The 10,000-nt window shown below is 43.3% G+C and overlaps 1 protein-coding gene and 1 long non-coding RNA gene across 2 annotated transcripts in view; both read left to right on the top strand.

Moving 5' to 3' along the window:
• LOC143295072 (microtubule-associated serine/threonine-protein kinase 3-like) overlaps positions 1–10,000 on the top strand; it is a 337,212-nt gene that overhangs the window by 129,990 nt on the left and 197,222 nt on the right. The window lies entirely within an intron of this gene.
• Positions 1–10,000, top strand: part of LOC143294761 (uncharacterized) — a 92,458-nt gene that overhangs the window by 17,622 nt on the left and 64,836 nt on the right. The window contains exon 2 of the long non-coding RNA XR_013056925.1: positions 1–1,330. This exon is cut by the window's left edge and continues 49 nt beyond it. This is a non-coding gene — a long non-coding RNA (uncharacterized LOC143294761). The remainder of the gene's footprint in view (positions 1,331–10,000) is intronic.

Below are 10,000 nucleotides of genomic sequence, written 5' to 3'. Positions count from 1 at the left end.
GCCGCCTCTTCTCCCTAGCAACCTTGGAACCCTCATGTGCTCAGTATGACGAAACTGACTACATGGTGCGTGAACGCTTCTTCAGCTGGCTTGCAACATAGCGTTGCCTGGTAGGTGTTGAGTGCCCATGTGATCATCGTCTGTGATGGAACTGACTGAAACGTGTCCACTGAACTGGGCTCGTGAAGAGAGGAGAACGACTGTGCTACAGACACCGTTTAAATACTGGAAGAGCTAAATCAGAATGGAGTTGTTTTTTTGTTTACTGTGGAACAGCAACAGCGAGAATCAAATAGAATAACAAATAAAGAATAAACACAACAACAATAAAAACAGATAATAAAAGAAAACATCCACAATAATAACACAAGAAAAGCGGCAGTGGCAATACTGGCGCTGTCGTGACTGCAACGAAAACAGCGACAAAGGGGGTAACGTTTCCGCCCCACATCAACGTCGTCAGCAATAACGCTAACCAACCAGATAACACGTGTTGTCTTTGTGTAACAACGAGAACGAGTTACCGGTTGCTGATTCTGTAACAACACGAACGTTACCATCAACAAGGAAAACTGAGAGCAACAACAATAACAACAGGAACAACGGAGCTGTCTGCAGAAGGAAATTAACACCGCAACAGCAGTGCTAGCAACGTCAACACATCATCATCATCATCAACATCATCATCAACATCAACAAAACAGCAACAACAGAAGTTATTTCAGGAACAAAACGATCACAGCAGCAGGAGGAACTACAAGACCATCTGATCTACAACATCATCATCAACATCACCAAGAATAAAGTAGTTATTTCAAGAACAACGCTTTTAAAACAGCAATAGCAGCAGAAACTACAACGGCAACATCATCTGATATACAACATCATCATCAACATCACCAGCAATAAAGTAGTTATTTCAAGAACGACACTTTCAAAACAGCAGCAGCAGCAGACAAGTTCTACAACAGCAACATCGTCTTCAACATCATCATCAACATCACCAAGAATGAAATAGTTATTTCAAGAACGACGCTTTCAAAACAGCAGCAGCAGCAGCAGAAATTACAACAGCAACATCATCTTCAACAACATTATCATCATCAACATCAACGCCAAACAAACAAAACAGAGATGGATGACCACGGATTCGTTCCATTGCGTCGCTCCCACCCAGACCTTCGGACAGAGCGCAGTCACAGCCGCTGTTTGACTGGGGGCCACCTCCACTGTCACGCCGACAGTTTGCACGTGCCTCTCTTCGACGAGTTCCCGCACAGGCATCGTGGGCGCGCCCGTCGGCGGCAGTCTCGCTGTCTGGCTCATCCAGGTGGGTGTGGTGGTGAAGTGGTTACTTTTAGACAGAGGGTTTCAGGTTTTCAGGTTGGGTTTTGATTTGGGGGGGTTGGGTTCGGTTTGGATTTTCATTTGTGTGTGTGTGTGTGTGTGTGTGTGTGTGTGTGTGTGTGTGATTGAAAAAAACAAACAAACTTTGTTTGGTTTCCTTTTGTTTCTTTGTTTGGGGTGGGGGTTTGGGGTGGGGGTTTGGGGTGGAGGTTTGGGGTGGAGGTTTGGGGTGGGGAGGTTTGGGGTGGGGGTTTGGGGTGGAGGGGGGGATGAAGTAGTTTGGGGTGGTAGTGGTGGTGGTAAGCTTACGTTTGATATGGTTTGGTTTGCCCTGGTTTTTTGGTATTGTTATGTCGATTGAACGTGTTCTTTTTCTTATGTATGTTTTGTTTTATTGTGTGTTTTTTTCCCCCGTTAACTCACTCAGTACGGCCAGTCCTCTCTTCTCCTCTACACAGACCCATCGGATGTCCAGTGGGTGTCTGAATGACCCAACCTTTAGCTTCCGTCGTCAGAATTGTGGTATTCTTTGTCAACATTCACCTCTTCAGTATAAGAGCCTTCCGCTTGCAATATTTTGATGATGGTAATTGGGGTGAAACGCTGTTAACGTCGTCTCTTTCGCCGTTCGTATGGAGAGAGTTAATATGTCGAGCTGTATTTTAGTTTACTTTTTTGTTTCACTTTGGCGGTTTGGTGTGTTTGTTTTAAATCATATTTGCTGCATTCTGGTTTGTTCAACTTCGCTGACTCGTGTGCGTAAATTCAGTGAGGATATATGATTACTGTTTCGCTTGTCATGTGTGTGGGGCGTTACAGAGAGAGAGAGAGAGAGAGAGAGAGAGAGAGGTGGGTTCGGGGAACATTTCTCGGAATGACAAACGTTTTTTTAGAACCAAACTTAGTGTGATGGTATGTTTGAATGAGACCTTTCCAGTCATCTCATTCATAATGGTATCTTTAGCAACGTAAGAGGCCATAAGTCAAGGTCACTGATCGGCAAAATAAAACAAAGCTCTGTAGAGTTTATATCTTGTATTCAGTCTTCATCAAACCTGGGACTGTGACTGGCCTTGATGACAGCATGATCCCATGTGAACCTCGAGGTCAGGTCAAATGTCAAGGTCGCAACATGGCATATACTTGGTAACAATTGGAAAAGGCTGGAGATACAAAAGAGATAAGGTTTTGCGCACCATTCTCAACCAAACTGACAAAGGGGTAAACTAAAATAAAACAACCCCTCACAGAATGTTGGGATGAGGGATCTGACTTCAAGGTGAACAAGACGTAATGCAAACAATGTAGAAGTATGACAGAGCTTTGGGGTTTTCATCCAGTTTCCATTAAACTCGTTCAGTTGCTGGTTATCGCTAAAGCTTATATTTTCGAAAGTCAAGTTTAGAGGTCAAAATTGAAGGTCACAATGGTGTATGATAAATAATGTCATGTTGCAAGATGCTGGCATGCTTTGCAGTGCTTTTTTTTCTATTCCGTAATTCATGTGTTCATTAAATTGCTATCACATGTGAGTCTTGAAGGTATTGCCCTTGACTTTTTGTTTTAGATTGTCACACTTATGTTTGAAACGAAGGTATTGCCCTTGACTTTTTGTTTTAGATTGTCACACTTATGTTTGAAACGAAGGTATTGCCCTTGACTTTTTGTTTTAGATTGGCACACTTATGTTTGAAACGAAGGTATTGCCCTTGAAATTTTGTTTTAGATTGGCACACTTATGTTTGAAACAAAGAAACAAACAAATAAAATAAAACCCTCAAAAAACAAACAAACAAATAAACTGACAAGAAACATTGCAACACACTAAGGAAATTATGTTACAATTTTTGTTTGATGATGATGATGATAGTAATAATAGTAATGGAGAAAAAAACGAAAAAAAACAACAACAACAAAATAATATCATTCTAGAAGAGATCATACACTACCGCTTTTCGTTTATGCATTACGAGTGGTCATTGCAATCTAAGAGAGAAGGCACATTTGGTTTCTGCATTACGAGTGGTCATTGCAATCTAAGAGAGAAGGCACATTTGGTTTCTGCATTACGAGTGGCCATTGCAATCTAAGAGAGAAGGCACATTTGGTTTCTGCATTACGAGTGGTCATTGCAATCTAAGAGAGAAGGCACATTTGGTTTCTGCATTACGAGTGGTCATTGCAATCTAAGAGAGAAGGCACATTTGGTTTCTGCATTACGAGTGGTCACTGCAGTCTAAGAGAGAAGGCACATTTGGTTTTGCTCAGCATCCACGTTGAAGTAGAGACCCTTGCCATTATGAAAGTCTGGCCTTAAAACCCACCTCTTCCCAAAATAGCCTCCCTTACCTGCCCTTCCTTGTCTGTAGTTTCTACAGTTTTAGAGTTATGCATGCGTGTGAATGACTGGTGCGAAAGCGCTTTGATTTGTCTCTGCACAAGATCCAGCGCTATATAAATACCATTATTATTATTATTATTATGAAAGGTGGCTGTGTTTTTCTGTCTGCCCTGTTTCTTGTCACTGGGAAAGCTTGGCAATCAACGAGCAGGGAGCTTACTGGCACGTTCCTGTGAAAGGGAGAAAAAAAAAAAGTTGTGCACAATCGCGCAGAGAGAATTGTGCGCTCACGTACGTACGTGTGTATACAGGCACGTACACACACTGGCATGTTCACTGTCTGCACGTCTGTCTGTCTGTCTGAGTCTGTGTCTGTCTGTCTGTCTGTCTGCCCCCGTTTGTCCGTCAGTCAGTTTCTTTCTCTTTCTCGTTCTGCTTTGTGTGTGTGTGTGTGTGTGTGTGTGTGTGTGTGTGTGTGTGTGTGTGTGTGTGTGTGTGTGTGTGTTTTTGTTGGTTTGTTGTTGTTGTTGTTGTTGTTGTTGTTGTGTGTGTGTCTGTGTGTGTGTGTGTGTGTGTGTGTGTGTGTGTGTGTGTGTGTGTGTGGTTAAATCAGATTACAACAGAAAGTTACACATTTCTACCATCCCATTCCAGCAATTATGAACGACATATTTACCAACATATTATTATTATTATTATTATTATTATTGTTATTATTATTATTTGTTTTTAATTGCATACGCAACAGTATTCACTAAAGTCTTCTTCTCTGTGTACAGCTTAGCCATAGTGTATGATGTGGACTATAATTAGATTAACATATGGTAATTTGACGTTGTTTGCCACTCGCAAACTCATAAACTTCAGACTCAGAACTGTTCAGAACTGCCATTTCTCGGAGCTCTTAACTCATTTACAATAATTTTGATCAATGTTCTGCATTTTTCCGAGAGGTGTTATCCCCTTGCCCCCTTCCCCTACCTTTTCAACCATTCAGTCGCTTTGTATCTTAGTTATCGGCAGGCAGAGTCAAACTCTTTGAAGGGCCTGGACAGGATTGTGACTCCTTGTTGTCGTTGCCTTAGCAGCACCATTTTGGATTTGTCTTCAGCTTTGTCAGCACGAAGGTAGCTTAGCGAGGTACTGCAGTGTATGTGATTATAGAACATGTAATATGAGCTGAACAACTATAAGAGCAGTGGTAAACAGAGGTGGAGATCAATTACTTTGTCTACGAAGACTTATGAAAGTTTGAACCAAGAACAAACATGAGATTCAATTAAGAGAGAGAGTGTGGGAGGGGGGGGGGAGAGAGACAGACAGACAGAGAGAGAGAGAGAGAGAGAGAGAGAGAGAGGAATCAAGGGAAGATATACATTTAAAATCTTCATCAGTCCCTACGGAGAACGTCTGATACAACTTTCTTTTTTCATTTCCGTAACTTTTTACATCAGCAGTGAAACATCAAAGAAACGATTATAAAATCGACTCAAGTTAATACATCGCTGTTGCCTTAACAGTCCTTGCCAACTTTTCCTTTGGCACTGTAAAGTGTTTCCAGTCTGAAAATAAGGCATGCATTGCACATGTGTCACACAGACTCTACGTTATCACTGTCGTGACATTTGAGATCGGAGAAAGTGCTTTTAGCTTTTAAGGAATAACATGACCTCAGGTAAGTTTACCGCATCGGGTTTGTCCTATTTTTTTTCTTAAGCGTGGAATGGGGTGAAAATGCCGATTCAACGGGAAGATGGTAGTTGAGGGGTGGGGGTGAGGGTGGGGGATATGAGCTGGTAAAGGCTGTTATGGGTAGGATGGAGAGGTAGAGTATTATCAAAGGCTGTTATGGGGTAGGATGGAGAGGTAGAGTATAATCAGTTCACTGGGTGATGGGGGTAGGATGGAGAGGTAGAGTATAATCAGTTCACTGGGTGATGGGGGTAGGATGGAGAGGTAGAGTATAATCAGTTCACTGGGTGATGGGGGCAGGATGGAGAGGTAGAGTATAATCAGTTCACTGGGTGATGGGGGTAGGATGGAGAGGTAGAGTATAATCAGTTCACTGGGTGATGGGGGCAGGATGGAGAGGTAGAGTATAATCAGTTCACTGGGTGATGGGGGTAGGATGGAGAGGTAGAGTATAATCAAAGGCTGTTATGGGGTAGGATGGAGAGGTAGAGTATAATCAGTTCACTGGGTGATGGGGGCAGGATGGAGAGGTAGAGTATAATCAGTTCACTGGGTGATGGGGGTAGGATGGAGAGGTAGAGTATAATCAAAGGCTGTTATGGGGTAGGATGGAGAGGTAGAGTATAATCAGTTCACTGGGTGATGGGGGTAGGATGGAGAGGTAGAGTATAATCAAAGGCTGTTATGGGGTAGGATGGAGAGGTAGAGTATAATCAGTTCACTGGGTGAGGACTGGGAATAAACCGTGTGCTTTTGTTGTGTCAGGAAGAAACCTGCCATAAACCAACGTCCAAGTCATATGATTCTTGTGTTGATTCTTGATCTGCGAATTTATTTCGCAGAAACTGTCCATGAATATCAGTAATCAAAAAAATCGACAAAAAACCATCATATCTTATTCATATATGCAGAAAAGGACTCCACATCTCGTTCTTCGAGTTTTGTTTTTAACGTATATCTACAACGAGTCGCATTTAAATTTATTCGTTCGTACCGATGATAGAGTGGTAAGAGAATTTCAAACATAGTTGGACATCATAGTCAGTGACTTTGATAGCGTGCACACCGCCCGTCACCTTGACTTCAGTCACACAGAAGACAACATCATGATCATCACCCTGACTTTAGTCACACAGAAGACAACATCATGATCATCACCCTGACTTTAGCCACACAGAAGACAACATCATGATCATCACCCTGACTTTAGTCACACAGAAGACAACATCATGATCATCACCCTGACTTTAGTCACACAGAAGACAACATCATGATCATCACCCTGACTTTAGTCACACAGAAGACAACATCATGATCATCACCCTGACTTTAGTCACACAGAAGACAACATCATGATCATCACCCTGACTTTAGTCACACAGAAGACAACATCATGATCATCACCTTGACTTTAGTCACACAGAAGACAACATCATGATCGTCACCTTGACTTTAGTCACACAGAAGACAACATCATGATCATCACCCTGACTTTAGTCACACAGAAGACAACATCATGATCATCACCTTGACTTTAGTCACACAGAAGACAACATCATGATCATCACCCTGACTTTAGTCACACAGAAGACAACATCATGATCATCACCTTGACTTTAGCCACACAGAAGACAACATCATGATCATCACCCTGACTTTAGTCACACAGAAGACAACATCATGATCATCACCCTGACTTTAGTCACACAGAAGACAACATCATGATCATCACCCTGACTTTAGCCACACAGAAGACAACATCATGATCATCACCCTGACTTTAGCCACACAGAAGACAACATCATGATCATCACCCTGACTTTAGTCACACAGAAGACAACATCATGATCATCACCCTGACTTTAGTCACACAGAAGACAACATCATGATCATCACCCTGACTTTAGTCACACAGAAGACAACATCATGATCATCACCCTGACTTTAGTCACACAGAAGACAACATCATGATCATCACCTTGACTTTAGTCACACAGAAGACAACATCATGATCGTCACCTTGACTTTAGTCACACAGAAGACAACATCATGATCATCACCCTGACTTTAGTCACACAGAAGACAACATCATGATCATCACCCTGACTTTAGTCACACAGAAGACAACATCATGATCATCACCTTGACTTTAGTCACACAGAAGACAACATCATGATCATCACCCTGACTTTAGTCACACAGAAGACAACATCATGATCATCACCCTGACTTTAGTCACACAGAAGACAACATCATGATCATCACCCTGACTTTAGTCACACAGAAGACAACATCATGATCATCACCCTGACTTTAGTCACACAGAAGACAACATCATGATCATCACCCTGACTTTAGTCACACAGAAGACAACATCATGATCATCACCTTGACTTTAGTCACACAGAAGACAACATCATGATCATCACCCTGACTTTAGTCACACAGAAGACAACATCATGGTCATCACCCTGACTTTAGTCACACAGAAGACAACATCATGATAATCACCCTGACTTTAGCCACACAGAATACAACATCATGATCATCACCTTGACTTTAGTCACACAGAAGACAACATCATGATCATCACCCTGACTTTAGTCACACAGAAGACAACATCATGATCATCACCCTGACTTTAGTCACACAGAAGACAACATCATGATCATCACCCTGACTTTAGTCACACAGAAGACAACATCATGATCATCACCCTGACTTTAGTCACACAGAAGACAACATCATGATCATCACCTTGACATTAGTCACACAGAAGACAACATCGTGATCGACGTGTTTGGAGCAGAATAACGCGATCCTTCTGTCGAAATAACTGAACCTGACCGGAGTTATTATTATTATGCTGCACACGGTACGGGACTTCGGTTTATCGTCTCATCCGAATGACTAGCGTCCAGACCACCACTCAAGGTCTAGTGGAGGTGGAGAAAATATCGGCGGCTGAGCCGTGATTGAAACCAGCGCACTCAGATTCTCTCGCTTCCTAGGCGGACGCGTTACCTCTTGGCCATCACTCCACTGTAATTAGGTTAGCGAGACATACTGCCGCTTACGGGGAAGGGTGGTGACCATGTCTGTTCGGAAAAAAGTCAGTATGAATCACACGTGAGCTGTGAAGGGTTAGCCTTTAGTATTCTGTTCAGCTCTTCAAACCAAGCCATTAGGTCCCCCTCAAGGCCTGGGTTACGCTGTTGGTCAGGCATCTGCTTAGCAGATGTGGTGTAGCGTAGGTATATATACAATGTAGCGTAGGTATGTATGGATTTGTCCGAACGCTGTAACGCCTCCTTGAGTAACTCAGCTCAACTCAGCAACTTCCTCCGTTTTCTGGATTAAAAAAAATTCATCGTCTGTGTTTTCCCTCCTTCGTCCCCTTCCATCCATCATCTGGTTTATTGTGTTGCCGCCTAAAGGACGTTGACAGTCTATGGTGGGAAGCTCCGGTCTCCTCCGTCCCCTTCCATCCATCATCTGGTTTATTGTGTTGCCGCCTAAAGGACGTTGACAGTCTATGGTGGGAAGCTCCGGTCTCCTCCGTCCCCTTCCATCCATCATCTGGTTTATTGTGTTGCCGCCTAAAGGACGTTGACAGTCTATGGTGGGAAGCTCCGGTCTCCTCCGTCCCCTTCCATCCATCATCTGGTTTATTGTGTTGCCGCCTAAAGGACGTTGACAGTCTATGGTGGGAAGCTCCGGTCTCCTCCGTCCCCTTCCATCCATCATCTGGTTTATTGTGTTGCCGCCTAAAGGACGTTGACAGTCTATGGTGGGAAGCTCCGGTCTCCTCCGTCCCCTTCCATCCATCATCTGGTTTATTGTGTTGCCGCCTAAAGGACGTTGACAGTCTATGGTGGGAAGCTCCGGTCTCCTCCGTCCCCTTCCATCCATCATCTGGTTTATTGTGTTGCCGCCTAAAGGACGTTGACAGTCTATGGTGGGAAGCTCCGGTCTTCCACCCACCCAAAGCCGTCATTATCCCGGCACTGTTGACTGCCCCCCACTCTGCCATAGCAGACAGTCGGTCAGCCAGGGGCAGGTAATCACCGCAAGACGTGATGGCCTCGCATTTTAGGTCGGCATCTGCGACATCCGTAAAAGAAAGAAAGAAAAAAAATGGACGTCATCGACCAATCACATCACACACACACACACACACACACACACACACACACACACACACACACACACACACACACACACACACACACACACACACACACACACACACACACACACACGCACACACACACGCACACACACACAGATGATGAAAAAGCCGAGAAGTATATTTTATGGCTCTGTGTCAAGATTGACCTTATTTCCTCACATTCTGTGAGGCAGTCAGTCGGCCTGTAATTGGGTTAATTGGACATGTAACGACAGGCCCCACACCGTCAGAGTCAAATAAAAAAAAAAACCCCGTCTGTCCAGGTCTGATCACATGAACCATATGTATTGCATCGTCCTCATTCATCTGAGGTAAAAGAAAAGTACAAACAGTAGTAACAACAACGACAACACCAAATCATCTCAATACTTCAGATTCATGTCCCCAAGCATTAAAAAAAAAATGTTCTGATATTTTCAACATCCAAA

The sequence above is a fragment of the Babylonia areolata genome, chromosome 20 (assembly GCF_041734735.1).
Source record: "Babylonia areolata isolate BAREFJ2019XMU chromosome 20, ASM4173473v1, whole genome shotgun sequence".
NCBI lineage: Eukaryota > Metazoa > Mollusca > Gastropoda > Neogastropoda > Buccinidae > Babylonia > Babylonia areolata.
Note: the sequence above shows the minus strand (reverse complement) of the source record. Positions and strands in the feature narration are given on the sequence as shown.